This window comes from Kogia breviceps, chromosome 8, assembly GCF_026419965.1.
Source record: "Kogia breviceps isolate mKogBre1 chromosome 8, mKogBre1 haplotype 1, whole genome shotgun sequence".
Taxonomy (NCBI): Eukaryota; Metazoa; Chordata; class Mammalia; order Artiodactyla; family Physeteridae; genus Kogia; species Kogia breviceps.
This window is the reverse complement of record NC_081317.1, coordinates 45,271,889-45,299,115: the sequence shown is the minus strand read 5'-3', so window position 1 is coordinate 45,299,115 and position 27,227 is coordinate 45,271,889. Positions and strand designations below refer to the sequence as shown.

Here is a 27,227-nt window from a genome sequence, read left to right as displayed (position 1 = left end):
GAATAAAAAGTACTAAAGAGATTTGCTGCCTGGAAGTCATGACCTAGAGGAAAAAGCCAAGCATGAGGCTCTGCCATTTTTTTGCTAATACCTCAGAAAAATCAAAAGGTTATAATGTTCATTCACACAAATGGCTCTTTGAGGAGATTAAAGTTCATCTCACAGATCACTTTAATATAACTAGAGAACATTTAGGAAGTTTTAGGGCATTATTCTTCAGTCATCCCTCCCAAAATAAAAAAAGCAAAGATAGAGATTGGGTTATCTAGGAAAGATCTTTGGAGGAACTTCTTGTCTAATGGAGTGAATCCCATGACATATACAGGAGAGCCACAAGAGTTTCCAGAATTAGCCAGCAGAAACACTGCTAGCTGGGAATGAAAGGGATGGAGTACAAAATTAAAGAAGGCTGGTAGAACCAGAAATTTCTACAGGCAGGAAATAGGTTGATAAAACTACCCAGCTACAAAACATGTACTACCATTTATGAAAAATGGAAGATGCCTAGGAGGGCAGAGCCAAGAACCCAAATAACTTGAGCCACATAGGATTAATCCCAGCAATTAAAATCTGATGGATTCCATATATATGTGTTCGCATATGGTATTTGTTTTTCTCTTTCTGACTTACTTCACTCTGTATGACAGACTCTAGGTCCATCCACCTCACTACAAATAACTCAGTTTCATTTCTTTTTATGACTGAGTAATATTCCATTGTATATATGTGCCATAACTTTATCCATTCATCTGTCAATGGACACTTGGGTGTCTTCCATGTCCTGGCAATTGTAAATAGTGCTGCAATGAACATTGTGGTACATGACTCTTTGAGGCAGGACAGAAATAAAGATGCAGATGTAGAGAATGGACTTGAGGACACGGGGAGGGGGAAGGGTAAGCTGGGACGAAGTGAGAGAGTGGCATGGACATATATACACTACCAAATGTAAAATAGATAGCTAGTGGGAAGCAGCTGCCGCATAGCACAGGGAGATCAGCTCAGTGCTTTGTGTCCACCTAGATGTGTGGGATAGGGAGGGTGGGATGGAGATGCAAGAGGGAGGAGAAATGGGGATATATGTATCCCCATTTATACATATGTATATGTATTGCTGATTATACAACAGAAACTAACACACCATTGTAAAGCAATTATACTCCAATAAAGATGTTTTAAAAAAGTTATTATAAAAAAAATCTAATGGAGTTTTCCTAGCTCAATTTTGAAATTGCTTGGGTCCAGTAACTCTTTTTCCTTCTATTTTTGACTATCTTGAACCAGAATTTCTATAACTGTTATCCTATGTCTTGTTTCACCGTATTATTTTAGGAACAGATAACTGCTTCTTAAGATCCATGACTTCATAGATGAACAGGATGCCCCAGTAGGGATTATTACCAGAATATTGCCTGTATCTAATTTAGATGATTTAGAAGATTAGATTTTAGACTTTTGGCTAATTAGATTTAGATGAGATTTTGAACTTGAGTTGATGTAATGGGTTGAGACTTTTTATAATGTTGTGATAGATTGAGTATATTTTGTATATGAAAAGAATAAAAATCTTTGGGGGACAGCAAGAGGACTATTGTAAGCAGAATAAAGGGCCCCTAAATGTGTCCACATCCTTATCACTGGAACATGTAATCACGTCATCTTTACATGGGAAAATGAATTTTGCAGATGTGATTAAGGTTAAGGATTTTGAGATGGGAGATTATCCCAGATTATCTAGAGGGGTCCAACCTAATCATATCAGTCCTTAAAAGAACCATCTCTGGCTGAAGTCAGGGTCAGAGGAAGATTTGACTTCAAAAGAATGGTCAGAGAGATGCAAGACCGAGGAAGTAGGTACAGAGCCAGGGAATATATATGGGTACAGAGCCAGGGAATGTATATGTTCATTGGAAGCTGGGAAAGAAAAGAAAATGGATTCTCTGCTAGAGCCTCCAGGAAGAAACACAGCCTTCCTCACATGCAGATTTTAGCCCATTGAGACCCATGTTGGAATTCTCACCTACAGAACTGTAAGATAGTAAGTACATTTGCATTGTTTTAAACCGTGAATTTTGCATAATTTTATAGCAACAATAGAAATATAATACAACATTTTAAACTATCATCCACTGTAGTTGGGACACCAGTGAGAGGAATTAAAGTCTTAAGTGTGGCAACTGAAAATGTAGTGATGAATAAGTTTTAGGAGTCAATATGGTGTCTCCTTTGAAACATCTCTATAATAGTTGGAACAGAAAAAAATACAGATGTATGAAAATGTAAATTAATGTTTGTCTATAATCCTAAATTCAAACCTTATGTATATGTTACATATATTCCTTCTCACTTTTTTTTTTTTTTAATTGCGGTACACGGGCCTCTCACTGCTGTGGCCTCCCCCGCTGCGGAGCAACAGGCTCCGGACGTGCAGGCTCAGCGGCCATGGCTCACGGGCCCAGCCGCTCCGCGGTATGTGGGGTCTTCCCGGACCAGGGCACGAACCCACGTCCCCTGCATCGGCAGGCGGACTCTCAACCACTGCGCCACTAGGGAAGCCCCCTTCTCACTTTTGATCTAAATTATTCCCATGAAATTTGGGGTGCTTCTTTGTACAAAGAATTTATATTCACTTTCATTATTTTACATTTTTCTTTGTATATGGAGTATGAATGGGTTTATCCTGTCCTTTTCACAATACAGGTACTTCATTGACTGAAATTATAAAGCTTTTCTTCTTTTAGAATATTTTTCTTTTCACTAAATTGAAAAGAAATTGTTTCTTTGATCTCATCTGATTTATTTGAAACCCTTATATTGTAAAAATGCTGACAGACCTGTTCTCCAGAAAGAACAGTGTCACATTTGGGGTTTTTTGAGGGAGGAGATATTGGGGGGAATGCTTATAGAGAGTGGGGTTTTACTGTTGCAAAATTAATTGTTCTGAAGTAAAGAGACAGAATTAACAAGTAAATTTGGAACAGTTATAGAATTTATACATAATCCAGATTGCTGGAAATGTTTCATACAGATATTCAGGGTATAAGATAGTTTTAATGCATCATGTAAATAGAAATGCAGAATAAGCATTGTGTTTGCATCTGTAGAAAAATAAGTAAACATATGCTGTTTGAAGAAAAATTTTCTAATCTTTAAGTGAAGTTTCCTATAATTCCTTTCATGATTTATTGATGTCTTAAAGGCCATACTTAACTATAATTTTTTTTCTGTGATATTTCATGTCAACCTTTTTTTTTTGTTTTTCTTTCTGGTCTTTCACCATATGATCTTTGGTAATTTTTTCAAATACAGAAAATACGTATGGATTCACTTCACTGAACACACACAAGTACACACACACACACATACACATATACAGTGTTTGATTGCTATTTTGGCTAGAAAATTTTTAGAACAAATTAATTTTCTTAGAAGTTTAAAGAAAATGTAACGTTATTTTCTATCTTCATATGTTATTGATGAGAAGTTATGCCAATGACTTGCATTCATTTGTAGGTAACCAATTTCATCTTCCTGAAAGGAATATCATCATAAATGGAGTTCTGAAATATATAGGTGCATATTATTTATCACTCCCTCTGTCTATAACATAGCATACTGTTTCATTTTGAAAATATAAAATTGCTAAGATGTTTTAGATAAGAAAAATACTCTTATATTAAATAGGTGTATTAATGCTCCATGTCTCTCAATGTTTTTATATTTTCCATTGCTTTCTTCTTGTCTTGGATTCTAGGATTTTTTTCTCCCAACAAAATGTGTGATAGCTGCATTCATCCTATTATTTGTGCATTCTATTTAAGCTTTATTTTGTAATTTTATTTTAAATTCCCAGTTCATTTTTGTTGTGCTTCTTTACTCCTTAATTTATAGAGACAATGACTATTCACATCTTTCTGAGTATACTGACTAGAGGTTTTTAAATTCTTATTTTATGTCCTCTGAGTTGGGTCTTGCTCTTTTTTCAAATAGGTGGGTTTTTCTGGTTTTTGTTTTGCCGAAATTGCCAGCTGATCAGGATTGTTTGCCACATTTTTGAGTGGAAAATCAGGCTGATCAATAGATACCTTGCATGTGTTTTCTCTGCAGATATGCAGGTCTCTTTTCTCAATAGTTCCCTCGCCTAGATGTGCATAAACAGCAGATACTATTAAAATGGCCTGCTAGGTTTATAGTATATGCCAAAAAATAGCTTTTGTTCTAACATGTTATGTATCAGACAAACTAGGCACCCACCAATTTCCAGAATAATAGGGTAAATTTCTTTTATGTATAGACCTCTTTTTTCTCTTTTTGATTATTTAGAAAGTCCAGCTATGCCCACTTTTCCTTCTGATCCTAATACCTGCACACGGGCCCTTCCTTTGGGTAGAACTTAGACTTGCTTTAGAAAGAAAATGTTCATAGGACAGTAAGGTGGGCACAGCTTTTAAGAATAGGATATATTTTACCTAGAACTTGGCATGTCTGAAAATTTCTTTCCCTCTTTCTGACATTTTCTCCAGCTTGTGTTGTATGTATTGGAGCTATGATGCTTTTGCTTTGCTTTTGATCTAATCTCATTTGCCTTCTATATTCCAGAAATTCTTTAATTTTCTGGCTCACTAGTGGTGCCTCTTCATATTATGGAGACATATTCTGTCACAGCAGTGGAAGTTCAGGATGCCATGATTTAATCCACACAGCAACTATGTACGAATTTTTTTTTTTAACTTTTCTTTTAGTCAAGAAACTGAGGGCTGGATAAATGTCTATGTGTCATAGTTTTTGAGTGATTGAGCTGTGATTTGACCCCAGATTCTCTGTCTCCATATTCTGATCTCTCATCCCTAACCAGAGATAATCTTGCATTCCATTCCATTTCAATCAATTCCATTGAATTCAGCAAAACATATTCTGAATACCTGTAATGCCTATAGTTCTGAATACCTATATAATAATAAACTGCTTGTGACAGTCCTATACAAGCAATGAAAATATAGATATGGCTAAGACAAAGATCCTGTCTTCAATTAATTCACAGTTTTATATGTGGAACTTAGTAAAGAAGGAAAATAAGAGAATGCAAAGATTAAATTTACTTACTGTACAATTTTTCCTAAGATTGTTCTGGTATAGGTAAATTAAAAAGCAAATGTAGATTGAAAAAAAAATTGTTATGACTACTCTATATATGTTGGAGAAAATAATGAACATGCTTCTTTTTATGTCTTGATATCATTTATAAAATAGTGTATATTTGAAGTAATATGAAAATGATAGAAATAAATCTACTCATATACACATTATAAGGATTAATTTAACCTACCTCCTACTTGTCAGAGTTAACCTGCAACAAGGAGGCAAGTGGAATATAACAAGTAGTGTTATTCATAAATAAAATGCATAAAAATATATTCAGGCAATGCTGTTTGCTTAACTGTCTAATTTACACCTTGCCTGTATCAATTTGAGTAAATTATACTTTCAAAGTTCCATGAAATGTGAGATCTTAGAGAGCACTTATTTGCCTGTCTTTAGTTTTAGAGAAACTGAAATGGAAGAAAGACTTGGGACACACATAAATGCAGATGCATAGCCATGCCCACTCCATAAATTGTTTCCCCTAATCCCTTGTTTTAATGGAGTGGGAGGATAGGAGATCTCTGAGTCACTTAGTTTTCCACAATTTTTCCTTGAGGGAAACTTTCCCTTCGGTATTGTGGGAATATGATATCCCAGTCTATTATTATGATTCCCTTGAAAAACAACTTAGGATAAGAAGGGCTAGACAATAATAAAACAAACTGAACCTGAAGAGATTTTTTTTCTTAATATGTAATCAGATTTGTTTCATTAAAGGTACAAACTAGAGGATATCTAATAAAATCAATGAGGATTTTTTGGTTGTTGACATCTATCATATTGAAAGGAATACTGCCAATGTTTTCCCCTATTAGAATTTATGCAGGAAATAGACTCATATCCTCATATTGTGCAGTGTAGTCTTATTTTTCACTCATCCTACTCTAGTTCCAAAGTAAATTAGGTGACTGAGAAAAGTGAGACACCACTAATGACTGAAAGTAAGCAGCACTTTTCATGGAATCCAATGCTGATGAAGGGAAAGAACAATATTAAGAGATACATTCCTATAAGTACTGAGGATCTGAGGAAGGGAAAACAAACACATACATTGTGCAATGTATGTGTCCTTCACTTACTAAAGATTCAAATTACATTTCAGTAGAATATCAGCACTAGGCAAACACCACAGACATAACTGTTGTAGACAGGACCCACCATAGGTTGCTGAGTAGCATGTGAAAATTTGAGAAGAAACAAGATATTATCATAGTTTCAAAGCATCTACCCCAAGGTATTTATTATCTACAAATGGAAAGATAGTAACCCACAAGCACTACTTAAGCAAGGGATCAAAGTTAACATCACCAGTAAAAAGGCAAAGTGACATTATTTTGATACCATGCATTGAGAACTCAGGACACATTGTTGTTTCCATGGTAGTTATGCTCATCATGCTTAACCTTAGTCCAGTCATGAGGAAATATTAGACAAATGCAAATTGAAGGACATTCTACAAAATAATTAAACAGTAATACTATTCAGAAGTGTCAGGATCATAAAAATAAAACAAGGAAAGACTAGGGGAAAAAAGTACAATGCAGGATCCTGTATTGGATCCTGAAACAGAAAGAGGACATTGGTGGAAAAATTGGTGAAATTTGAATGTGATCTGTAGTTTAATTAATAGTATTATAACTATGCTTGTTTCTTGGTAGTATTGATCATTTTGTCAGAAGCTGATGAGAGATGTACAGGAACCTATTCACAACCTGTAAGTCTAACATTTCAAAATTAAAAGTTAAGAAAAAGTTTTAGCATGAGAATACAGATTTTGAGGGAACACACTTTTTCCATCTAACTTTTAAGATTTCACTGTTAGAAAAAAGTCTACATTTGGGGGGGACACTGTTTACTTCTATCAGGACATATTGTACAAATGTTTATGTGAGGAAGAAAATTAGGCCTATAGGGAGAGTGGGTGAGAGAAACTTGGAAGTTTTGAAGGCTCTTTCATTTAAGGGTATGTCTACTTACCATTCTTCATCACAAATGGAAGGTGGTGTGCTGGAAAAATAACATGGAGCTCCAAGGCCCAGAAGCAGCATGGGGTAGAGCTTGGAGAAAGCATGATATAGATTAAAGACTGTGAGTTTCAGAAGCAGACCAATCACTTTTCAAATCTTGAATCTTCTGCTTGATAACTGTGTGACAAGTTTAACCATAAGTTACTACTACTACTACTACTACTACTACTACTATCACTACTACTACTACTACTACTACCACTACCACTACTACTGCTGCTTCTCCTCCTCCATTTTAATTTTAGATGACAATACTTATCTTGCAGGTTTCCCAGATTACTAAAGTAATGTAAATATTGTATAAATAAGAGCTATTAACCCCATGTCTACTTAAAGCCATACATTTCTTATTAAATTAACATAGCATCATTATACAAAGTTTAAAAGAGAAAAATCACATATATTTTCATTGACTGAAAGATATGTGTAATCACTTTAAGTTTTACGGTTATATGTTTTAACATGGTTGTGATTTTAGTGTATCATTTTTATCTTGCATTTTTCCCACATTACTGTTCATGAATTTTGTCATGTTTCTTCAATATATTTAAAATATCTCCCTACAATGGAACATTTAAGTTGATTCTGATTTTTTTTAATATAGTAAGCCATGCATGTTACATTTAATATTTTTTAACTTGGATTATTCCTTTTATAAAGAAATGTGCATTAAGATTTGTAGTTTTTGTAAATTGAATAGTTAAAAATTTACCTTTTTCATAAATGTTTATTATTTTTACCTCTTACTTTATAAATATTTGAACAGATGAAACTCAAATCATTGAATTTTCTTGACATTATCAGAAGTACTTTTTCATCACTGGTAGACAAAGCAAGGAGAATTGGCATGATTTTTGCTTCTAGTATAGAACTACAACCTTGGTGAGAAAATATATAACCACCACAGCTAGGTATAAGAAGCATGACAAGCGCTATGCAAATGCTAGTTCTCATTATTAATTATTAATATTGGCATGGTGCTGTAGGGAAAGAGTAACTTTGCCAGTGATTCTTACTATCATTCTATCAGCTTTCTTTAGTATAGGTTGCCACTGGTGGAGGTGGTAAGAATACAGGGTAGAAGAGGTCTTTTAAATTACGTGGGAAGGCCCATCACAGAATCCCTCATTTCCCAGGGTTAGCATAGTACAAATTTTCTGTTAGTTCTTTGGATTTTTAACAATGACTGCTTTGCTTGGCCATTTTTCTTGATCTTTAGGTTCTGCAGATGTCTGGCTCATGAGTATTCACATAGACTTCCCACTATACTCCGAACGCCAATTTTATGTTCTCTGGGTTTTACTTACTTTTGTGACCTCAGATTCATTGTTATCCCAGTAGTGTCTTTCTTTTGTAGCCTCCTCTCATGTCTTCTTTCCTTGTTCAGCTCTTATAATGTGTTTCCGTCCTTGATCCAATATGGAAATTTAGTCTATGGGTATAATGAGAATTAGATATTTTGACTCTATTGGAGAATATCACATATTTATCAACTTAGTAGAGAGATAAAAGGTTAAGAAAATAGAGCAGATGCTATGAGCTTTCTTATGAAAGTTCCCCAAGGTGGGAAGGATAAGTGAAGCACAACTTCCAAGTTAGAACACATGCTATTAGTGTTGAAATAGAAATAATCAAACTAACTTCACTGTGTTATTTTATTATTATCACGTTAAAGTATACATGACATTACATTTGCCACTTAAAATATTTTAAGTGTACAGTTCTGTGACACTAAATACTTTCATATTGTTGTCCCAATGTCACCATCATCCATCTCCAGGACTCTTCATTTTCCCAAATTGAAACTGTATCCATTAAACCTTAACTCCTCATTACCCGCTGGTCCCAACCCTTGGCAACCACCATTTTACTTTCCATCAATTTGACTACTGTAGGTACCTAGAATGATACAGCACTTGTCCTTTTGTGATTGGCTTAATCACTTAGCATCATGTTTTCAAAGTTTGGTCATGTTGTAGCATGTGTCAGAACTTCCTTCCTTTTTAAGGCCGACTCATTTTTCATTGAATGCATACCACATTTTGTTTATCCATCCATCCACATATGGACACTTGAGTTGCTTCCACCCTTTAGCTATTGTGAATAATGCTGCTATGAACATGTGTACAGATATGAATCCCTGATTTTATTTTTTTGGATATATAATTTTGCCAATACATAGCACATGCTATTTCTGTTTGTTTCTTGAAAATAGCCAATAACTGTTATTTTGTTTGTTTGCTTTAATACTAGCCATCCTTATGGGTTTGAGGTAGTATCTCATTGTGGTTTTGATTTGCATTTTACTAATGATTAGTGATGTTGAGTATCATGTGGTTATGGGCCATGTGTTGATCTTCTTTGGAGAACTGTCTAGACATTTAAGTCCTTTGCCCATTTTACCTGGGCTTTTTTCTTATCTACTCTAGTTTTGAATCAACTAGAATGAATCAAACTTTGAAGCAAAATGTGAAGATGGTGAAGGAACAGGAGAGATGAGGTAAAGAACTCTGGTCTCAATCCAATATATTTGGCTTTGGCTGTATCTAGATATTTTACATGTGTTAATGGAAAGTATTATGTAAACTGCTGTTATACTACAGGTAGTACTATATCATAGTTGAAATAATGGGTTACAAAGACTCCACAGGTTATAGGAAAATTACAACATCTGCTTCCCCCCACCGCCAATCAGAGCAGATGGCTCTTTCCCAAGGGATATAAAAGTAACTACTTTCCTTAAATAAGGCATCTGTCTGAATAATCAATTTCACCAATTAGTAAAGAAAGCATTTGAAGGGCTGAGAAATCTGTTGATTCTAAACACAGGAAGGAGAAAAGAACTACATTTTGCCCAGTGCAAAATAATAGCATTTCTAGGCATCTCTGTTGAATATGAAAGAGGATCTACTTTTGTTGCCCTTTCTGAAATATTCTGTGGAGCTAGATAAATTGATAAGCAAAAGATGAAACTACTCTGTGATGACAAATTTGACTTGCTTGACAGAGTGTATATTAATATTGATCTCCAGGATCAAATCAAGCAGACCAAGCAAGTCACATGCTCTTATGGTAAAAAAAAGCTCCAACTCATATTGTTAATCTGATGGTGAATTCAGTAAGGCAGATAATTGTATTTTATATTTAGGTTGTTTAACTATTATAATAGTTATATTATAACTATTATGTTTAACTATGATAATATTACAATATACCTACTCACTGGCCCTCCTCTTCACTTCTTAAGATCCAGCCATATAGACATTTACAGTTCCCCTACCCATGTTTTTTCACACTAACAAGCCTATGTAGATGCTGGTGTCAGCCCCAAATAACCTCCACTTTTACAAACTGGCAAGCCCTCCTCATTCTTCAGATTCCATCTCAAGCATCTTCTCTGGGAAGAAATGTTTTATCAAGAAAGCCAATAACGCCATCTTAGTCTCCTCACTGTTTCTAATATGCATAGATAGTACAGAATTTTTTCAATGAACTAATTCATTGTAAAATGTTGACTCTGTATTAGAGTGTTATTACATGAGGAAAGAGGCTGTGTCCTATTTACCTATGTAGTGCTAGTTCCTGGAAATAAAACTTTAAAAAGAAATTGCTAATACATAAAACAGTTTGGAAATATGATTGACAAGATGAGAACTTGCTTTAAAAAAATCCTAACATACAATAATTTTATTAAGGCTTTACTTCCTTTTTGCTTACAATGAAAAGCTATAGGTAAAATTTGTTATTCTTGGGAATTCCCTGCTGAGGGCCCAGGTCTGATCCCTGGTTGGGAACTGAAATCCCACAAGCTGTGTGGCATGTTAAAAACAAACAAACAAAACTGTTATTCTCAATTTTCATGCACATAGCAAAAATAAATTTCAACTGAAAATAACTGTCTGGATAACTAACTGCTGAACAATCATCAACAGGAAGACACTGGAACTCACCAAAAAAGATACCGCACATACAAAGACAAAGGAGAAGCCACAATGAGATGGTAGGAGGGGCACAATCACAATTAAATCAAATCCCATAACTGCTGGGTGGGTGACCCACAAACTGGAGAACACTTATACCACAGAAGTACACCCACTGGAATGAAGGTTCTGAGACCCATGTCAGGCTTCCCAACCTGGGGGTCTGGCAACAGGAGGAGGAATTCCTACAGAATAAGAATTTGAAGGCTAGCAGGATTTGATTGCAGGACTCTGACAGGACTGGGGTAAACAGAGGCTCCACTCTTGGAGGCAACACACAAAGTATTGTGCACATTGGGACCCAGAGGAAGGAGCAGTGACCCCATAGGAGACTGAAGCAGACCTACCTGCTAGTATTGGAGGGTCTCCTGCAGAGGCAGGGGGTGGCTGTGTCTCATTGTGAGGACAAGGACACTGGCAGCAGAAGTTCTGGGAAGTACTCCTTGGCATGAACCCTCTCAGAGTCTGCATTAGCCCCAATAAAGAGCCTGGGTAGGCTCCACTGTTGGGTCGCCTCAGGCCAAACAACCAGCAGGGAGGGAACCCAGCCCCACCCGTCAACAAACAAGCAAATTAAAGTTTTACTGAGCTCTGCCCACTAGAGCAACACACAGCTCAAGCCACCACCAGTCCCTCGCATCAGGAAACTTGCTCAAGCCTCTTAGATAGCCTCATCCATCAGAGGGCAGACAGCAGAAGCAAGAAGAACTACAATCCTGCAGCCTGTGGAACAAAAACCACATTCACAGAAAGATAGAAAACATGAAAAGGCAGAGAGCTATGTACCAAATGAATGAACAAGATAAAACCCCAGAAAAACAACTAAATGAAGTGGAGATAGGCAACGTTCCAGAAAAAGAATTCAGAATAATGATAGTGAAGATGATCCAGGACCTCAGAAAAACAATGGAGGCAAGATCGACAAGATGTAAGAAATGTTTAACAAAGACCTAGAAGAATTAAGGAACAGAGATGGACAATACCATAACTAAAAGGAAAACTACACTTGAAGGAATCAATAGCAGAATAACTGATGCAGAAGAATGCATAAGTGACCCGGAAGACAGAATGGTGGAATTCACTGCTGCAGAATAGATTAAAGAAAAAAGAATGAAAAGAAATGAAGACCACCTAAGAGACCTCTGGGACAACATTAAACAAAGCAACATTCGCACTATAGGGGTCCCAGAAGGAGAAGAGAGAGAGAAAGGACCTGAGAAAATATTTGAAGAGATTATAGGTAAAAACTTCCCTAACATGGGAAAGGAAATAGCCACCTAAGTCCAGGAAGCACAGAGAGTCTCATACAGGATAAACCCAAGGAGAAACATGCTGAGACACATAGTAATCAAATTGGCAAAAATTAAAGACAAAGAAAAATTTTTGAGAACAACAAGGGAAAAATGACAAATAAAATACAAGGGAACTCCCATAAAGTTAACAGCTGATTTCTCAGCAAAACACTACAAGCCAGAAGGGACTGACATGATATACTTAAAATGATGAAAGGGAAGAACATACAACCAAGGTTACTCTACCTGGCAAGGATCAAATCAGATTCAATAGAGAAATCAAAAGCTTTACAGACAAGCAAAAGCTAAGAGAATTCAGCACCTCCAAACCAGTTCTACAACAAATGCTAAAGAAACTTCTCTAAATGGGAAACACAAGAGAAGAAAAGGACCTACAAAACAAACGCAAAACAATTATGAAAATGGTCATAGGAACATACATATTGATAATTGCCTTAAACATGAATGGATTAAATACACCAACAAAAAGACACAGGTTCGCTGAATGGTTACAAAAACAAGACCCATATATATGCTGTCTACAAGAAACCCACTTCAGACCTAGGGACACATACAGACTGATAGTGAGGGCATGGAAAAGATATTCCATGCAAATGGAAATCAAAAGAAAGCTGGAGTAGCAATACTCATATCAGATAAAATAGACTTTAAAATAAAGCATGTTACAAGAGACAAGGAAAGACACTACATAATGATCAAGGGATCAATCCAAGAAGAAGATATAACAATTATAAATATATATGCACCCAACATAGGAGCACCTTAAGGTGCTAAGGCAACTGCTGACAACTATAAAAGAGGAAATTGACAGTAATACAAAAATAGTGGGGGATTTTAACACCTCACTTACACCAATGGATGGATCATCCAAAATGAAAATAAATAAGAAAACACAAGCTTTAACTGACACAATAGACCAGATAGATTTAATTGATATTTACAGGACATTCCATCCAAAAACAGCAGATTACACTTTATTCTAAAGTGCGCACAGAACATTCTCCAGGATAGACCACATCTTGGGTCACAAATCAAGCCACTGTAAATTTAAGAATATTGAAACCATATCAAGCATCTTTTCTGACCACAACACTATGAGATTAGAAGTGAATTACAAGGGAAAAAAAAGTAAAAAATACAAACACATGGAGGCTAAACAATACGTTACTAAATAACCAAGAGATCACTGAAGAAATCAAAGAGGAAATCAAAAAATACCTAGAGAAAAATGACAATAGAAACACGACAATCCAAAACCTATGGGATGCAGCAAAAGCAATTCTAAGAGTGAAGATTATAGCTATAAACCCTACACCAAGAAACAAGAAAAATCTCAAATAAACAATCTAACTTTACACCTAAAGGAACTAGAGAAAGAAGAACAAACAAAACCCAAAGTTAGCAGTAGGAAAGCAATCATAAAGATCAGAGCAGAAATAAATGAAATAGAAACAAAGAAAACAATAGCAAAGATCAATAAAACTAAAAGCTGGTTCTCTGAGAAGATAAGCAGAACTGACAAACAATTAGCCAAACTCATCAAGAAAGAGAGGGAGAGGATTCAAATCAATAAAATTAGAAATGAAAAAGGAGAAGTTACAACAGACACTGCAGAAATACAAAGCATCCTAAGAGACTACTACAAGCAACTGTATGCCAATAAAATGGACAACCTGGAAGAAATGGACAAATTCTTAGAAAGGTATAACATTCCAAGACTGAACCAGGAAGAAATAGAAAATATGAACAGACCAATCATAAGCACTGAAATTGAAACTGTGATTTTAAAATCTTCCAACAAACAGAAGTCCAGGACCAGATTGCTTCACAGGTGAATTCTCTCAAACATTTAGAGATGAGTTAACACCCATCCTTCTCAAACTCTTCCAAAAAACTGCAGAGGGAGGAACACTCCTAAACTCATTCTATGAGGCCACCATCACCCTGATACCAAAACCAGACAAAGATACTACAAAAAAAAAAAAAATTACAGACCAATATCACTGATATTGGTGATATAGATGCAAAAATCCTCAACAGAATACTAGCAAACAGAATCCAACAACACATTAAAAGGATCATACACCATGATCAAGTGGGATTTATCCCAGGGATGCAAGGATTCTTAAGTATATGCAAACAAATCAATGTGATACACCATTTTAACAAATTGAATAAAGACCATATGATCATCTCAATAGAGGCAGAAAAAGCTTTTGACAAATTTCAACACACATTTATGATAAAACCTCTCCAGAAAGTGGGCATAAAAGGAACCTACCTCAACATAATAAAGGCTATATATGACAAACTCACAGCAAACATCATTCTCAATGGTGAAAAACTGAAACCATTTCCTCTAAGATCAGGAACAAGACAAGGATGTCCACTCTCACCACTATTATTCAACATAGTTCTGGAAGTCTAAGCCATGGCAATCAGAGAAGAAAAAGAAAAAAAGCAATACAAATTGGAAAAGAGGAAGTAAAACTCTCACTGTTTGCAGATGACATGATACTATACATAGAGAATCCTAAAGATGCCACCAGAAAACTACTAGAGTTAATCAATGAATTTGGTAAATGTGCAGGATACAAAATTAAGGCACAGAAATCTCTTGCATTCCTACACACTAATGAAGAAACATCTGAAAGAGAAATTAAGGAAACACCACCATTTACCATTGAAACAAAAAGAATAAAATACCTAGGAATAAACCTACCTAGGGAGACCAAAGACCTGTATTCAGAAAACTATAAGACACTGATGAAAGAAATTAAAGATGATACCAACAGATAGAGAGATATAACATGTTCTTGGATTGGAAGAAACAATATTGTGAAAATGACTCTACTGCCCAAAGCAATCTACAGATTCAATGCAATCCCTATAAAATTACCAATGGCATTTTTTATGGAACTAGAAAAAAAAAATCTTAAAATTTGTTTGGAGACACAAAAGACCCCAAATAGTCAAAGCAGTCTTGAGGTAAAAAAATAGAGCTGGAGGAATCAGACTGCCTGACTTCAGACTATACTAGAAAGCTACAGTAATCAAGACAATATGGAACTGGCACAGAAATGGAAACATAGATCAATGGAACAAGATAGAAAGCCAAGAGATAAACCCACGCACCTATGGAACCAAGACCCTGTCAGCAACACCGCCAGGTATTTGGGGATTTTCTTGCCTTTTGGCAAGTCTGAGGTCTCTGCCAGCATTCAGTAGGTGGCCTGTAAGTGTTCTTCCATGTGTAGATGTATTTTTGATGTATTTGTTGGGAGGGAGGTGATGTCCACATCTTACTCTTTTGCCAACTTGAAGGTCCCCCAAAATATTAGAAAATTAATTTCAACACTATATAGAAAGAATTATATACCATGAAAAATTAGTATTTATTCCAGGATGCAAGGATAGTTCAGCATTTTTAAATTAATCAATATAAGTCACCCTAACAGCTAAAGAAGAAAAAAACATATGACACTATCAATTGATGCAGAAAATACATGTGATAATATTCCATAGTCATACATGATTTAAAAGGCTAGCAAATTGGGATTAGAAGGAAATTACTTCAACATTATAAAGCATCTCTAAAAAAGACTGCTAACATCATAGTGAATGTGAAAGACTGAAGGCTTTCTCTATAAGGTCAAAAAGATGGCAAAGATGTCTGTTCTTATTATTTTGGTCACTGTACTGAAAATTCTAGCCACTGCAGTAAGGGGGTATAAAGAAATAAAAAGCAAAAGATAGGAAAGGATGAAAGAAAAGTGTCCCTATTTTCAGATGACATAATTGTATTTCTAGAACATTTCAAGGATATACCTAAAAGTAATACACTTATATATGTTAACTCTTTTAATAATGAAATATAAAATCTCAAGGAATCTACAAAAATTATTCCTAGAATGAGGAAGTGAGTTCAGCAAGGCTGAAGAATAAAAGGTCAAACAAAAATGAATCACACTTACAACTACTAATAATGAGCATGTGGATAGTGAATTAAAAGTACAATGCTCTGTACAATGACTCTAAAGAAAAATAATTAGATATAAAATTAAAAGACCTAAAAAAATTGATAGGCATATCATGTTCATGGATTGAAATAATCAACATTGTAAAGATGTCAATTCTCTCCAAATTAATCTTCAGAGTTAATACAATTCCTATTCAAATACCACGAATTATTTTGTTTACTGTTGCCGTAGTTTTGGTTTTTTTTCGGACATAGGCATTCTTATTTCAAAAGTTATATGAGATGGTAGAGTCCTAGCATAGTTGAAACAACTTGAAAAGGAAGAATAAAGTGGGTAGTATGACTCCATCAGATACTAAACCTTACAGTGTAGCCACAGCAATAAAGACTGACACAGAAGATTAAGTAGAGAACACAGAAAGAGACCAACACAAATATATGCAACTAACTTTTGACAAGGGTGCAAAAGTAATTTAATGGAGGAAGGATAGAATTTTTTCAAAAAATGTAACCATTGGACATCCATAGGCAAAAATATGAAACTCAAATATTACACCTTATATGGAAATTAGTACAAAATAAATCACAGACTTAAACACAAACTGTGAAAAAATAAAAATTTAGGAAAAACAGGAAATGTTTTTTAGGTCAATGGTTAGGCAAATATTTCTTAGACTTGACACCAAAATTATGATCTACAAAAGAAATATTAATTGAGTCTCATCAAACTGAAAAACTTCTGCTCTGTAAAAGATCCCAAGATCCAAAACAAGATACAGACCAGGGGAAAATATTTACAAACCACCTATCCTACAAAAGACTAGTATCTGGGATATATAAAGAACAACAAACCTTAAAAGTAAAAAGAAAAAGAAAAATTCAATTACAAAACAGCAGAAGACACGATAAACTATTCCACATATGTATCCTTAGGAATAAAGACTGAAAAGCAGAAATTGTATTGCATCCTGTAGACTTTGAATAACTCCTCTGATCAAGTAAACACATACTGACATAGATGAAAATTCACGTTGTTTTGCCCTGCATTTTAAATCTCAGTGCTCTTTTATTTTTATAAGTGAAAAGGGAAACTAGAGTCTCACATCTTATTTATACTTTAAACATTGAAATGTGTTTTAGTCGCTGCTCTATAGATCTTATTAATCAGAGAGATGGTAAATTCTATTTTCCTACAGTAGAAAGAATAGCTTCTAAAGTCTTTCCTGACACTCCTCTGCTCAAACCCTAATCTTGATTACACAATTTTATTTGCTTTTTACACATGTATTACTGTGCTGCAAAGAGTAATGTAGTAAGCAAAGATTAAGTCCTTTTTAATTTCAGCTTCAGAGTTGTCATGTGTGGCATGAATCGTGTGTTAAAGGCTCAGGGAGACAAATCTCCATCACAGTACCGTGTACTACAAGTTTTTTTAGCGCTCAGAAATTTTTTCTTTTATGGTTTTAGAAATAAAATGCAAAGTTTCATTTTCCTGATTACAGAGTAACATGAATTTTTAAAAAAATGTAAAAATGAGTAAAGAATAAAATTTAAATAACTCTTTTTCCCGCCTCTAAGGAGTGTTTGCTATTGTTTTCATAGTGAATTGCTTATTGATAAAGGCAATTAACAAGAACAAATGACTATACTGCGTCGATGAAATGATGATATGATGACATGGTAGGTGATATTTTTGTTTTACATTTCAGTTAGTGTTGTCATAATGCACTTTAAAAAAACGTGTAGAGATGACTCAGTTATTACTTGGTATTCCTATAAATTAACAAATTTGCTTAGAGTAAAAAGTTGATATGCAATTTGTCATTCTTCCTGATGCATGTAACTATCACTTTTACTATGAAGTCACAATAATAATCATGGCATTTTCTTGTGATTATGATTGGTGATTCATTCAGTTATTTTCAAATGTTACATTAATTTCTTTAAATATTAGTTTTTATGGTTATAAATGTGCTTTATGCTTCTCTATTCTTATAATGATGCCAATTACCAACTGCAACATACAGCTCTTATTTTTGAAGCTGGGGAGAAGTTAGCCTCACAATATTCTTTGTTATATTAGGTTCCTTCAGATATTTTGGTTTTTTGTTATGCTACTTTAAAAAATTCATCCCATTTTCACTTTGCTCTTGATTTTAAGACCATAGCTAGATAACTTGTATAGTATCCAAGAAATCTTTCAAAATTAGTTAAAATTGAAGTTATAAGCCACTCAATCCCAGAAAGTTAAGCAACGTGGAAATGTGAGAATGAATATTCCAAGAAGAGTGATTCTAAAATTTTGCAAAAATAAAAGAATCAATGGAATAATATTTTACTGGTATACTTGAGATAGCAAATATATTGCCCTAAAGAATTGCTTAGGGGCTTCCCTAGTGGCACAGTGGTTGAGAATCTGCCTGCTAATGCAGGGGACATGGGTTCAAGACCTGGTCTGGGAAGATCTCACATGCCACGGAGCAACTAGGCCCGTGAGCCACAACTACTGAGCCTGCGTGTCTGGAGCCTGTGCTCCACAACAAGAGAGGCAGCGATAGTGAGAGGCCCACGCACCATGATGAAGAGTGGCCCCCACTTGCCACAACTAGAGAAAGACTTTGCACAGAAACGAAGACCCAACACAGCCAAACATAAATAAATTTTTAAAAAAAGAATTGCTTAGTTTTTTTGGTACTAATTATGAAGCAATATTATGTTTTCACCATGTCCCAGAATTTCACATTTTTCTAGATGTTAAGGGAATAGGATGTGATATTGGGAACCCAGTCTATTCAATTACTATCAGTGATGAAATACTGATACTCATTATATTCTTTGGCAAATCTTTGCTTATTTTAATATGTTTATTACTGTTAATATCAAAATTATCTTTGATAATTTTAATAGACTTTCACTGTTGATAGTCTAAATGTATTGCATACTTTTACTTTGGAAACATTTTTCAAAATTCTGATACTATTTCCATATATTTGCATTTAATTATTATTTTGATTAACTTACTGAATGTTATTTCATGATACCATACTAAATAATATAGAAGTAATATGCTGCTACTTGAGTTTAAAATGATCACTGTCTGAAATGAATCCTTCTAACATATATGTGAGAGTAAAGAGGCAAATAATATTCCTTTGATATGTTTGGAAAAATTATATGTATAAATCCAAGCCAATTTAATTGTATTGATGAATTTGATTGGTCAACTTTAAAATTTTATTTACCAATTAGACCATTAAAAATAATCAAACATCCTGGGATTCAGGGAAGTTAAGTAAATATCTGGGTAACAAATCTCTAAATATATTATAGCCCCAGTTCCAAAATAGATAATTGAAACATTACCATTTGCAAAACCACTTTACAATTGTAGAGAAGTTAATTGTTTCTAATATAGTCAATTTTTAAAACTTTGACATACCTCTGATTTAAGACAAGAGGGTCAAAATGTACTCTGTAACATGATTAATGGTAAGAGAACAGAGTGAGAATAATGTCCTTGTTGGTCTCTGTGGTAATATGCATGTTTTCCATATCTTTTTAAAAAACTTATTTCGTATAAGAGTACAAACATCTTCAAGAATAACAAGAATCCCGGAAAACAAAATGGTAGAATTGTATCAATTTCCCTTCTATTAAGTAAACATTTTAAACTTTAGTTTTCTTAACTATAAGAACACTGAATAGGCTCTTGGATTTGTGCTAGTTGAGCATTAGATTATGGTTCTGTTTGCTAAAATTTTACCTAGTCATTTTTCTACCACTGATCTGTTTATCCATTGGTGATGAAGAATTATTTTATAAGACATTTTTATGTTTTGCTTTGGGCAATTTAAATACGCAAGTTAATCAGACATATGAAATATGGAGTAGGTGCAATGTAAGGATTTTCCTTGCATATTAGGATTTTAAAAACACAGCAAATGTTCAGACTATGTAACTTATTTCCTTTCCTAAGAAAATCAGTAAGATCCTGACTTGGACTAATTTTCCACCTAGAGTACAATGGGAATGGGTTTGTCTACTAACATATATTTTATTTGTTCCCCTCCCCCTCTCTTTCTTAATGTTAGGTTACCTGAGCTCAATGTTTAATCCTGGGCATTGATTGATTAAACTAAAAGGCATTTATATATGACATGAAATCTACCTCTGCCCTTCACCCACCCCCCCACACACACAAAGGAAGGAAGGAAGGAAGGGAGGGAGGGCAGAAAGAGAGGGAGGGCAGGAAGGACGGAGGAAGAAAGGAAGGAAGGCAGGCAGACAGGCAGGAAGGAACAGTTGGTTTGCTAAGGATAATATTGGGCTTTTGAGAACTGCAATCAGCTCTGAGTTACTTGTTCTAAAGTTTTCTTGATGGCTGATTTCAAAGGATTGTTGTATTTTCTAGGAATGTTTTTTGGGGAAGGATGTCATATTAACCTCAAATGCTTGCTTTCCATATTTCACAAAAGAACATAAAACTGTTCCTCACTACTGTGTCTAGTACTTTGCACATTTTCCAGCAAACACTTATGTGCAATGTTATCATCACAATTAAGTTACAAATATAAATTTCTCTTTGTAAGCTCTGAGCATAGTGAACACAAATAACTGTATTTGTACCTCTCTTTAATTGCCACACATAACTGAATTATTATTACCAATGACAAAATGAACCATCTTATTAATCTCATTATTTTTATAACTATTCCAACTTGATTATGATTTGTGACATCTAAGATAGTGACTTCATAATTTTACTTGATATTAACCAGAATAGTCCATGGTTAATGTAAAGTAAGATTACATTAGTAAGATTATAAGATTACAACAGTAAGAACATAACCTTACTAATTTAGCGTACTATCCTTTTCACTTAGGATTGAAAAATGAGCTGGCAAATTTCAATACCTTGCTAAGTCTCCCCAACTTGTATTTTTGCCTTAATCAACTAAAGGCAACCAAGTGTTTTAATAGCCAGAAAAATTTTCCACAACTTCAATAGTTTGCATGGAGAAAACGTTTGCTTTGGGGCTGTGGTTTTATTTCTCAGGTTGATAACACTTATTATATTAACGAAGAGATGTTAGTGGAAATACCATAAAAATTGTAATAGTATACAACACCCAAACCAAAAAGGGTTTCTGATTTTTAGTGAATTAGAAATTATAAAATAAATTAGCTCTCCTCACTTTCCTATGGCTGAAGTGCTTTGTAAATGAAATTTCATTTTGTATATGAAATAGTTTAAGTTTTAGAGTTAGAAAATTCTGAGCTCCCATTTCTAACTACCATTTACCAGTTTGATGGTCTTGGGGTATCTGCTTAATCTCTTAAAGCCTCAGCTTTCTCATCTATAAAATTTAATTTTATTTGATTGTTGTGAATATAAAATTAGATGATATATGTAACAGGACAAGGAAAGGTAGAGATTGACTAGCTGCTAATTAATGCATTTCTTTTATTTAGGTGTGGGCATGTAATTAGGATTTTGAAGCTATGGGATGTGGGTAAAGGAAATGTACACTCTCCCACGTTCAGCTCATTAAACAAAATTTCTGGCATAACTCTCCACTTTTTCTTCCCCCTTCTCCTGGTACAGGGAAACTTTGTTGAAAATGGCAAATCTCTTGTCAGGTTGAGTGCCTGGATGACTGCCTTATGCAGAGTCAAAAATTGAGACTTTACTGGGAGAGAAATAAACTTCAATTTCTTTTTAAAACACTGTTTTCAAAGTTTATCTGTTATATTACTAGAATTGGCTTAACTTACAAGGATCTGAAAAATGAATGTTACTGATTGTTCTCCAGTTAGAAAGAAAAAAATGTATTTTAGATATACAGTCTATAAAAATGTATAAACTAGGCATTCACTGTAAATAGGAAGTTATTCACTGTGTTGACACGTTTTGCACAAATATCACCAAAGCATAATCCAGTAGAAAAGATTACTCACTGATTTATATTACACATGCCAAAGCTCAGGTCCTAGGAGCATTACATTTATATGACATTTTCCCCCAATTATAGGATCAAAGTCTTGCTGTTAACATTTTAACTTCAAAAGGAATTTTTGGTACCAAAGACATGGGAGTATAAAAAGCAATGAATATTTGGCCACTGAGCAGATATGTCAAAAAGAGAGAATTTTTATTTACTGGATATTTTACATGTTTAAATAGCCCATATTGTCAGAAATTTATTCATTTAACTCCTCAAATTAAATGCAATTATGTTAAATACTGTTAAGACAATCATAGTTACCAAACTGAGTATCAAATTGTAATAAGGAAATATGTGTGTATATACACACATGCACACATATAAATATATACACCACAATAAAATATATATATTTATATAGATATATATTTAATTATATTTATATAGATATATATTTTATTATAATATGTAGAACATAAAACTTACTATCTGATACATTTTTAAATGTAGAGCTCAGTGGTATTAGGACATTCACATTGCCGCGCAACTATCACCACAATCCTTCTCCAGAACTATTTTCATTTTGCAAAACAGAAACTCTGAATCAATAAATAAATCCCCATGACTCCAACCCCTCAGCCCTAGAAAACACTATTCTACTTTCTCTCTTCATTATTATTTTTTTAATCTCCTCTTTACCCCTATATCTCAGCCTCTGGTAACCACTATTCTGATCTCTGTTACTATGAGTTTGGTTTTATTGTACTTAATTTTTTTTAAATATTCCACATATTAGTATGATCATGCAATCTTTGTCTTTCTATGCCTGGCTTATTTCACTTAGCATAATGTCTTCCAGGTTCATCCATGTTGTTGGAAATGGCAGGATTTGCTTCTTTTTTAAGGTTGAATAATATTCCATTGTACATATATACCTTTCATTTTCTTTATTCATTCATCAATGGATACCAGGTTGTTTTCATATCTTGGCTACTGTAAATACAGCTGCAATGAACATGGAGGTGCACATATCTTTTCAAGTTAGTGTTTTCATTCCCTTTGGATAAATACCTAGAAGTGAAATTTCTGGATTATATAGTAACTCTATTTTAAATTTCTTGAGTAACCTCCATACTGTTTTTCATAGTGGTTGTACCAATTCATATTCCTATCAATGGTGTGCAAGGATTCCCTTTTCTCCATATTCTCATGAACACTTATTATCTCTTGTCTTTTGATAATAGCCATCTCAATAGGTATGAAGTGTTACCTCATTGTGTTTTTGATTTGCATTTCCCTGATGATTAGTGATGTTAAACATCTTTACATTTATTTTAGATATACAGTCTATACAAATGTATAAACTAGGCATTCACTGTAAATAGGAAGTTATTCACTATGTTGACTCCTTTTGCACAAGCATCACCAAAGCATAATGCAGTAGAAAAGATTACCCACTGATTTATATTACATATGCCAAAGCTCAGGTCCTAGGAGCATTACATTTTTATGACATTTTCCCCCAATTATAGGATCAAAGTCTTGCTGTTAACATTTTAACTTCAAAAGGAAATTTTGGTACCAAAGACATGGGAATACAAAAAGCAATGAATATTTGGCAATTTTATATCTTCTTTGAAAAAAACACTGTTTAAAAACAGCCTATTGTTTTATGTGGTCCTTGGGGACTCAAAAATGCCAAGCTCCATTGGCTCCTCAAGCTAAGGGGTTTAGGAGCCAGTTCCTCAGGTGGCACTCATAAAAGTCAGGGGGCTAGATATACCAGGGAGATGCTGAGGATTAGAGATCCCCTCCTGATTGTCAGGCACTGTCCCAGGGGTGGGTCTACAGCCTGAGTATGTCTAAGCTTTTCCTATCTGTTTCAATATGAGTATTTTCTCAGTTGTCCACTGTGTAGAAGTCACACAACCAGTTCCTGGATTTCTCTCAGAGGGTACTGATCTATGAGTAGCTGTATATTTGGTGTGTCCATGGAGGAGGGAAAGTCAGTAGTAGTCTCCTATTCTACCATTTTGTTGATGTTTCTACATATGGATTTTTATAAAAATGATTTTCTCTCAATTAGGAAGGAAAATGATGATACAATAATGCCAACATGTACCTATCTGTCAATAACTCAGGCTAAGCAGTGATATTCTGGTAATTCAAGGTTATGGACCTAGAATCTCATGGAAGAGAGAGATTCAGCTAACTGGATCATGTCGGGATAACTTACATTCCAATTCTTCACAAATTACTTTAAATAGTGACCCTCTACCTTTCCTTCCCATTTGATTTATTAAGGAGAGCTTTTATACATCCCATATCCAGGTAATAATCCAAAACTATAAATCAGAACATTTAAGGGGATCATTAAGCTATTAGTAATGTTTTAAGATTTTCTTATAATTCTAACGACCCAAGTTGAGAAGTGCTACTTCAAAATGACAGGTAAATATTTTTTATGGGATTGTTATACACCAGAGCTAGAAGGTAAAAATAAAAAGATAAAGGACTTCCTATTCTAGGAAGGTGATATAGACACACTTTTCCCCATTTTTCTAAGTACAGCTAAGAAACATGGACATAATATATAAAATAAATGTAAGACATCTCTGAAATATGGATAAAGGAAAGAAGACTGACTAGGGTTCCCAGGTTCCAAGAATAAAATAATGAGTTCTTTGGGTTTATTTTTTGCTATATATAACCTAGCCCTGAACCTGAGGAGGCTGACAACTTGCAGGTGCCAACAAATAATTGGATTACTGAGAAATAAACCAACCCACAAGTATAGCTGGAGACTTTAATACTTCTCACTCAATGATTGATAGAGCAACTAGACAGAGAATCAATAAGAATATGAAAGAAATCAACACTACCAAACTTATCAACCAATGGGATTGAATCAATATTTTTACAACATCCTATCCAGTGACAGCAAAATACACATTCTTCTCAAGTGTCTACAGAACATATACCAAGATAGACCATATCTTAGACCATAAAACAAATCTAAACAAATTTAAAATAATGAAGTCACATGCAATGTTTTCTCCACGATGTAATCAAACTAGAAATCAGTGACAGAAAGATAAAAGGAAAAAACTCCAAACACCTGGAAACTGTACATCACACTTCTAAATAATCCATGAGTCAAAGAGGAAGTATCAAGGAAAACTTTTAAATATATTGAAATAAATGACAATTAAAATGCAATACATCAGGGCTTCCCTGGTGGCACAGTGGTTGAGAGTCCACTTGCCGATGCAGGGGACACAGGTTTGTGCCCTGGTCCGGGAGGATCCCACATTCCGCAGAGCGGCTAGGCCCATGAGCCATGGCCACTGAGCCTGCGCGTCCAGAGCCTGTGCTCTGCAACGGGAGAGGCCACAACAGTGAGCGGCCCGCGTACCAAAGGAAAAAAAAAAATGCAGTACATCAAAATTTGTGTGACACAGCTAAAGCAATATTGTGAGGGAACTTTATAGCAACAAATAGGTGTACACTTTAGAAAAGGGGAGAAGTCTTAAATTGATAATCTAAGCTCCCACCTTAAGAACTTAGAAAATAAAGAGCAAGATAACCTCAACCCAGGAAAGGAAATAATGAAGGTAAGAGCAGAAGTCAGCAACATTGAAAACAAAAAAAGCAATAGAGAAAAATCAATGAAACAACAACAACAAAAGTCTCTTTAAAAAAGATCAATACAATTGACAAAGCTCTAGCAAGACTAACAAAAAGAAAAATACAACAAAAATCATCAATATTAGGAATGAAACATGGAATATTACTATGCATTTTGCAGACATCTGAAGGGTAAAAATAGAATACTATGAACAACTCTAAATGCACCAATTTGAAAATTTACATGAAATAGACCTAGTCCTCAAAAAACACCATCTGCCACAACTCATCAAATATAAAATAGATAATTTGAATTGTCTTATAACTCATCTTATAACTATTAAGGGCATTGAATTCATAATTTAAAAATGCTCAATGAAGAAATCCAAAGGCCCATATGGTTTTGCTGGAGAATTCTACCAAACATAAAGAAGAATTAACACCATTTCTACACAATCTCTTCTGAAAAATATAAGATGAGGGAACAATTCCCAGTTAATTTTATGAAGTTAATATTTCCCTGATACCGAAGACAAAGCACTTACAAAAAATAAAACTATATTCCAATGCCTCGAATTAATATAGATGCAACATTTATTAATAAAATATTATCAAATAGAATTCAAGAATATACCAACAATTTTACACCATGACCAAGTTGGGAGTAACTCCAAGGATTCAAGGTTCATTCCATGTAATAAATTTTTAAAATGTAATCTATTATATTGACATGCTAAAGAACAAAGCTCACATAATTACATAAAACCATGCAGAGAATAGCATTTGATAAAATTCAACACCAATTCATGATAAAAACTCCTCAGAATATCATTGTATTCCTGTCTATTTCACCCTTGTAAAGTCCATTTACATTTAAAGTAATATTTGATAGGTAAGGACTTACTATTGCCATTATGTTCATTGTTTAGTGTTTGTTTTTTAGTTCTCTCTTCCTTTCCTTTTGTTATCTTTCTGGTTTGATTTATTTTATAGTTATGTTTTTATTGTTCTCTTTATATTTTGTGTATTTACTGTACTTGTTTTTGTAGTTACCATGGGATTTACATTGAACACTTCACAGTTATTGCATTCCCTTTTAAACTGCTGACTTTGGTAACAGGCAGATTCTATCCTTCACACCTCCCCATACACACTTTATGGAATTGGCGACAGATTTTACTTCTATGTTTTGTTTCTCTTAACAAATTGTGTGC

General features: G+C 34.3%; 1 long non-coding RNA gene across 5 annotated transcripts in view; it reads right to left on the bottom strand.

Moving 5' to 3' along the window:
- Positions 1-27,227, bottom strand: part of LOC136794663 (uncharacterized) — a 1,213,806-nt gene that overhangs the window by 132,447 nt on the left and 1,054,132 nt on the right. For all 5 annotated transcript variants that reach the window (XR_010841734.1, XR_010841738.1, XR_010841735.1 and 2 more), the window contains 2 exons: positions 8,477-8,601; positions 7,120-7,199 (listed from right to left, as the gene is read on the bottom strand). This is a non-coding gene — a long non-coding RNA (uncharacterized lncRNA). The remainder of the gene's footprint in view (positions 1-7,119; positions 7,200-8,476; positions 8,602-27,227) is intronic.